This window comes from Triticum dicoccoides, chromosome 7A (genome assembly GCF_002162155.2).
Source record: "Triticum dicoccoides isolate Atlit2015 ecotype Zavitan chromosome 7A, WEW_v2.0, whole genome shotgun sequence".
NCBI classification, from domain to species: domain Eukaryota; kingdom Viridiplantae; phylum Streptophyta; class Magnoliopsida; order Poales; family Poaceae; genus Triticum; species Triticum dicoccoides.
This window is the reverse complement of record NC_041392.1, coordinates 486,094,686-486,102,377: the sequence shown is the minus strand read 5'-3', so window position 1 is coordinate 486,102,377 and position 7,692 is coordinate 486,094,686. Positions and strand designations below refer to the sequence as shown.

General features: G+C 46.0%; 1 long non-coding RNA gene across 1 annotated transcript; it reads left to right on the top strand.

Annotated features, from left to right (window-relative positions):
- The first annotated feature begins 431 nt into the window (after positions 1 to 431).
- Positions 432 to 1,618, top strand: LOC119331812. Its single transcript, XR_005160657.1, has 3 exons — positions 432 to 1,168; positions 1,353 to 1,435; positions 1,541 to 1,618. It is a non-coding gene; the product is annotated as an uncharacterized LOC119331812 (long non-coding RNA).
- Positions 1,619 to 7,692: the final 6,074 nt, after the last annotated feature.

Here is a 7,692-nt window from a genome sequence, read left to right as displayed (position 1 = left end):
TCTTAACCACCTTAGTGTGTTATCATCACCAGATAAATTATTTACCACGTTACCAAGCCGGTGTCACCACAGCAAGTTACAAGCACCTTCCTGTTGATTTACTTTCGAGCTAAGTGCAAATCTCTTCTTTGCCTCTGGACGATTTATTTCCTCATTTTGACTGAGGACACGACAGTCTATCCACTGGACATGGTCAGCCCGGCCAAAACGCGCCGTTTGCACCAGTGCCCATGGTGATCATGCTGGCGTCACGCACATTGCAAGCTCTAGCTCGGTCCGGCCACTGTGCTCGTCTCCTCCCTCCTCGTCTCGACGTCCAACCATGTCCTGGAGCTTCCCCGTGATCGACTACATCTCCCTGCGTCGCTGTCTCGTCATGGTTCGCCTTAAATGCGTTGCAAACACCATGCATGTGCCATGCCCAGCCTCTGTCCACCACTATAGCACTGCACAAGCTGGCTAGCGTTGCTCTAGAGCCCTCCCTCGGCTATTTAAGCGTGCCCCGAGCCCTCCCGCAACTCACTCACTCCTTCCCCGCCTCTCTATCCCACTGGAATCGCCTCACCTCGCCTCTGTTCGCCATGGCCGCTTCGGTCTCTCCTTGGTCCCGGTGTGCCTAGCCCCTCTGCTCTCCTCCCGAGCTGTCCACGAGCTTCCCCTCGTCCCCGCGGTTCGCCCCAACCCCTTGCCCCTCGCCGGTGCCGCGTGCTCCTCGTCCGGCTGCCGCGCGATCCTTTCGGTTGCCTCCCCGTCTCGCCCATCCCGACCCCCTCACTCCCTCTAGTCGCCACCACCAGCTTCCTCACCCTCCGGCGACTCTCCCCACGCTCTTCTCCTGCCACCGGAGCCACCAGGGCCGTCGTCCCCGCGTGCAATGACCGGCGCCCGCCCCTCTGTTCCCCTCGAAGTTCCGCTTCTTCTCGTCCTCCCCGGCGTCCAGTTCCTCTCTAAACGGGTGCGGCACGCCACCCTGAAGCCTCCGGTGCTCTCGCCTTGGCCTGGAGTGGCCGGAGTCGGCGGGGCCAGCGCCGGCAGCGCCCCTGTCCTCCTCCCCTGCTTTCTGTCGTGGCCAGGCACGGGAGGAAGAAGAAGACAGGGGAAGGAGAGAGAAGGATAAGGTGGGCCCCGCAAGTCATCCTCTGGCCGTTGACCACCACTGCCACGTCATGTAAGTGGAAACGGGTTTTCCTGTAGTACGTTTTCATTTGACGTAAGTGTATTCCTTTCCTTATTTTGCTGAAAATGCGTTTTCCGTTCCGGTAAACGTATTTCTCTTCTACTGCGGCCAAAAATGCACTTTCTCTATTCCAAAAGCGTATTTTCTGAAATCCGTTTCTGTCTTATCCACTCAGGGATTTGTTTGCTGAAGAAATATTCACAGATTGGTCCTTCTTCTTCCACACCTCATAACTCCGCAACCGTAATTCCGATTGAGGTAAAACCAATGATCACTTCTTCGTATCGTCGAGCTCTATCTTTTGTTAACATTTTCACTAGGTGGTATAGTGAAAATGACCATTTTTCCCCTGCCTCTAATCAGCCCCTCCGAGAAAGAACTACCCGACGTTTCGTTCCGCGGCTTTACCGTACTTCTTCCCGGAGTCTCCGTCACCCCCAGGCAAGCCACAACAACCACTTGCATGATAGTCATGCAGTAGCCATGGTTTCCAACTTGAATATTTAATAAATGTCTGCTTGTTTTGATATGGTTATCGTTGTTTCAGTGATGCTTATAGATTCGTTTTCACGGTGATACTATGCTCTTTTGCATCTTGTTATCTTGCACTTATTACTAGTATTATTGTTATCTGTCATACTTGATAGTAGTAGCAGTGTGTTCTTTCGGATGCATATTTATGAGTTGTTATCTAGTGTCGTTGATATGCATGTTACTTTGTATCCTGCTGGTTATATGTTTACTTGGTAGTAGTCTGGATGAGTTCTTGCATGTTATTTATTTATGATGCTAGTGGTCAAGATATGCTCATGTGTAATGTTATGTCCGTCAGCTTACCATGATCATCTGGTTAATGTTTCATTATGGTTATTCTCGATGAATATGTTGCACATCCATGTTTATGTTGATTCATGTTCATGCGTTGTTATTGCATCATGTTATTTTAATATGACTCAGCTTCTTACATTCAAGTTTAATCGGAATTAATTGAACTTGAACAACTGTTGGTTGAGTCATGGTGCCACCATATCGAGCTGATCAGTGCAACCACACTTACCTAGTGGGAAGGTCCTAACTGGGTCTATTGTCGTGCCTCTCGCCGGTGCCTCCAACGAGGGAAGGTTATGGGCGCGCGCTACCCTAATCAGGTAGGCGGACATAAGCCTTGTGTGCCCATAGTTGTTAGGCGCCTTTTTGTCCCCGTTTGGGACCGTTTATGATTTGCCACGATGGTGGCCGTTGGTGCCTTTGGTAGGCACGGGGCCACCCAGGACTGAACCCCGAGGGGGTGTTGGTCGGAGTGACCAGGAGAGTGTCAAGGTAGTAGGACAGTTTTGTCGGAACACCGTTGGTCCGCCCGAATGGGAGTGCGAGGCCATGGGTTCCGTGGTGTGGGTACAGTGTGCTAGTGTGTATAAATCTATTGATAGTCGTGCCCGCGGATAAGGGCCTAGTTCGTGTCGGTCACACTATGGGTCAATAGTAATAATAATAATAATGTGCTTAATAACAACCCCGGTTCGATGATGAGATAAGTTGGTGCTGTGATCCGTGAATGATCACCATTTGGTTACGAGGTAACCCGTTGAGCCAAGAATGTGTTCGCTTGTGATCGTGAGATGATCATTGTGGTATCGAGGATACCAAGTTGATAAGTATTTGTGATGTTGTGCGAGAATCGTGGGTAAAGATCAAGCTCCTTGTGGTCATTTAATGATTACTACGATATTGTTTATACCAAGCTTGATTTGATCCTGAGATGATCGTGTGATGTCCGAGGTTGGTAAGTGATGCATGTGATGGTTACGAGGTAACCCGAGCAAAATAAGTGGTGCATATAGGGTCATCATGTTGCATGCTAGTCTCGTCAGATTTATATGTTCATGCCATGCTCATATTGTTCTAGCGATATTATGTTCATGTTGTTCATGCCATGTTATCTTGATGATCTCATGATAATTCTTGCTTAACATGTAATTGCCATGCTGTTGTTTGTCTTGAATGCTTCTAGTTATTGTGAGCTTACAAGTACATTCAATGTACTGACCCGGCGGGTCATGCCAGTTTGCAGGTCGTGCCTGGATTGCTTGCTTGTTTGGTGTTGTTCCTATGTTCGTGAGCTAGGATAAACGTTCCAGCCAGATTCCTTGCAGACCGGAGTCCATCGTCGCCATTCATTGTTCCGCTGCCTTGATTTGTTATGCTGCTTGTATAGAGCAAGCGTGGTTGGCGTAGTGTCGCCGTGCCGATGTTATTCATTGTAATATCGGAGACCATGTATTCCTATTTGTGTTTTAATAGAGAGCTGGTTTGTTCTATACTAAGCAGTAACGTATTCCAGAAGACTTCATCTCGATCTCTGGGCTGGAATATGGGGCGTTCCGGTTTCTCTGAGCCGGGGTGCCACATGTGGGTCATCAGTGAATACGATGGGAGGCAAAACTATAATCCTTTATCTTTCTATGTGTCTGGTTGAAACATTGTTCTCATGTGTTTGCGGTGAGTGTTATCAATCATAGAAGACTATATGATGGTCGAGTATGTGGACTTGCCTAAAGGCTTCGATACGTGACCCTTCCTGAAAACATGACGAATTGTAGTTGCAAAGTTGACTGATGTAGGATCGAAAGTATGTCTAGAGGGGGGTGATTAGACTACTTGACCAAATAAAAATCTATCATTTTCCCAATTTCAAGTCTTGGCAGATTTTAGCAACTTAGCACAAGTCAAGTAATCAACCTACACATACAAATCTAAGAGCATAGTAGCGGAATGAAAAACATTGCACATGTAGGTAAAGGGAGGAGTTTGGATGGAGCAAACACAATGTAGACACGTAGATTTTTGGCTTGGTTCCGATAGGTGGTGTTATCATACATCCACGTTGATGGAGACTTCAACCCACGAAGGGTAATGGTTGCGCGAGTCCACGGAGGGCTCCACCCACAAAGGGTCCACGAAGAAGCAACCTTGTCTATCCCACCATGGCCATCACCCATGAAGGACTTGCCTCACTAGGGTAGATCTTCACGAAGTAGGCGATCTCCTTGCTCGTACAAACTCCTTGGTTCAAATCCGCATTCTTGACGGAGGGTCCCAAGTGACACCCAACCAATCTAATAGACACCACTCTCCAAAAGGTAATAGATGGTGTGCTGATGATGAACTCCTTGCTCTTGTGCTTCAAATGATAGTCTCCCCAACACTCAGCTCTCTCTCACTGATTTGGATTTGGTGGAAAGATGATTTGAGTGGAAAGCAACTTGGGGAAGGCTAGAGATCAAGATTCTTGTGGTTGGATTGGAATTTCTTGGTCTCAACACATGAGTAGGTGGTTCTCTCTTAGAAAATGAATGCTGGAAGTGTAGGCACGTTCTGATGGCTCTCTCCACAAATGAAGAGTGGGTGGAGGGGTATATATAGCCTCCAAACAAAATCTACTCGTTACACACAATTTACCAAACTCGGTGGGACCGAATCATGAAACTCAGTCGGACCAATATAGTTCAAAATGTGAACGTTTGGCTTTTCGGTGGGACCGACATGTCAACTCAGTGGGACCGATTTTATTAGGGTTAGGGCATAACGTAATATCGGTGAGACCTATCACATGAACTCAGTGAGACCAATTTCTGTAATAGGCAAACAGAGAGTTGGTCAGGCAAACTCGGTGGGACCGATAACTCATTTCGGTGAGACCGAAACGTTACAAGAAGGAAACAGAGAGTTTGCATTACGAATTCGGTGGGACCGATCGCTCATCTCAATTAGACCAAAATGTTATGAAGGGAAACAAAGAGTTTGCAATCCCATCTTGGTGAGACCGAGATCCCTATTGGTGAGACCTAACTGATTAGGGTTTCTGGCTATGGCTATGTCAAATGAACTCGGTGGCATCGGATAGATGAAATCGGTGGGGCCGAGTTTGACTTTTGGTTTGGGGCATATTTGAATATGAGAAAGTGGTTGAGGGCTTTTGAAGCATATCACTAAGCATTTAGAGAAAGCAAGCCATTAGGCAACACCTCATCCCCTTTTAATAGTATTGGCTTTTCCTATGGACTCAATGTGATATTGGGTCACTAAAATGAAAATGTAGAGTCTTGAGCTTGAGCCAATATGTGTCCTTAGCATTTTGAGGGGTCCACATTCCTAGTCCATGCCATGCCAATCACTGAACTTTCTGAAATGATTATCTTGAAAGAGCATTAGTTCAATGAGCTATATGTTGTTAGAAATTACCAAAACCACCCAGGGATAGTTGCACTTTCAGTCTCCCCCTTTTTGGTAATTGATGACAATATATAGATCAAAGCTTCGACGAATGATAATAAGATTGAAATACATCATTACTTTGAGAAGTATGTGATAAGCAAGAGCTCCCCCTAAATTTGTGCATTATTTAAAATTTGCTTTTGAATGCAAATGCACAATCGATCAGGATCATGGGTTACTCTTCCATGTCACATACATCTTGGTGAAGCGCTTAAAAATGATAGAGAGTAAAACGTGCACTCATCACCAAGGCAAACTGAATGATCATATATGAGAGATAAGTAATAGCATCATCCAAGCACAAGCATTAATGTAGAATATGATCAAACACATGATCATACAAGTATCTCACACACATAGACATAAAGTATCAAGCAAGCACACAAATAAGTATCAACCAAATGGAAAAGAAGGCAAAAAGAAGCAAATCTCTCTCTCTCTCTCTTTCAGCCTATGATCTATACATTTTCTCCCCCTTTGGCAACAAGTTACCAAAAATCTTGAAAATGCATAGTGCTATGGGTCTCTCTAGGTTTGATCTTCGGGAGGAGGCATTGAGAGGACTCCAAGGATGAATGCATATGTGGAAGTTGTTGGAGTTGGTGGAGTGGCAACTAGAGGTGGCACTGATATTATGGCTGCAAGTGCTGATGTAGTTGCTCTTGTGTCAGCCATGGGCACTGCAGCAGATCTCTGCCCTCTTGGCATTCTCTGAAAAGCATCTGTGGTAGCATGCCCTTTCCTCTCCTCAGCTTCTTCCTAGAGCTGCTCAACTGTTGTCTGCATCTCTGTCACCTTTAGATCAAGATCATATAATTTAGTCTTAATGATCCTCTCCAGGCTCTCTTGGTTCTGAGTCAGGGTGGCCAAGCCCTTCTCAATCCTCAAGGTGACTTGAATCAGATATCCAAGTTGATCTTGCTTGGTTTTGAGAAACACTTGAGATGCTTCTTCTGTACTTGGCATCTTTGCAACTTTCTCAGCCTTAGCTTTCTCTCTCTTTTCTTGGGCCTCTACAGATGTGGGGTCTTCTTCATTCATGACAATTGTGTTTTCCTCAAATTCAGGCCTCAAGGGAAGATGTTCCTTGTCCAAAAGATATGTGACTGTGCCCATCTTGGATTTGATGAGCATTTGGATGTGTGGAGCATACCCACATGGCCTCTTTTGATCTGCAGCTGTTCTCTTGATTGTCTCAACAATCAGACTCATGACTTTGAACTTTTGGGGCACATCAAACAATTGCAGGAAGTTAATAGAATGGTCTCTGGTCATTTTATGATCTCCTGACTTGGGCAATAATGTATGCCTCAAGATGGTGTTGATGGTAGTCAGACCAGACAACAGGTAGTACACAGAGCCCATCTTGTGAGTCTCCAAGGCTTTATCAGGAATCTCCTTATACATATTAGCCATGGAGTTGTGATCCTTCTTCTTCTTAGCATATACATCTATGTCATCCTCTTGCTCTTCAGGGGCATTGATCAGTTTGGCCCGCTCAGCAACTGTGGACTGGTACCTAGTACCGTCAAACATCCAGACAATTCCGCCATCAGGATAGAGGTGTGATGTGGAGTAGAATTGCATGATAAGTTCATCATTCCACTTGATCAACTTCTGACCCACAAAAGCATCTACTCCACACAGCCTGAAGCTCTCATGCACTCCTGGAAAGTGTCTTCATTTTGTCAATATATTTCCAATCTGCCCACTTCGTATCACAAACAATTGGCTTCTTATCAAGCAAGATAGTCTCATAGAAATCCTACTGCTCTTTGGTGTGGAACCTATAATCCACAGCAGTCCTTCTCCTCACAGCATATGGATCAGATTCTCTTCATAGTCTGAGAGTTGCATCCTTTCTGATTTTCATGTTTTCTGCCACTGGATGATTGTCATCGTGGTCAGGGATCTTGGGTTTGAGCTTCCTAAGAACTTGGGCTTCATCATCTTCTTCAATTTCAGTTTCAGGCACTGGGCCTTGTTCTTCTCAGCAGCTGGTATATTCCTTGTGCTTCTCTTTGGTGCAGTCTTAGGAGACGGAGCAGAAGCTTTGGGAGTTGTCTTGGACTTGGAAGGGGCAGCCCCAGACTTGATGGCATCCCCCATCAGCTTTCGAGACTTGGGTGCTGGTGCAGCATCCTCTTCTTCTTCCTCTACATCCGGATCTTCCATCATAGAGGGTCTCCCAATGACTCTGGCAGTGGTCTTCTTGACCTTGTCTTTCCTCTTCTTGCCCT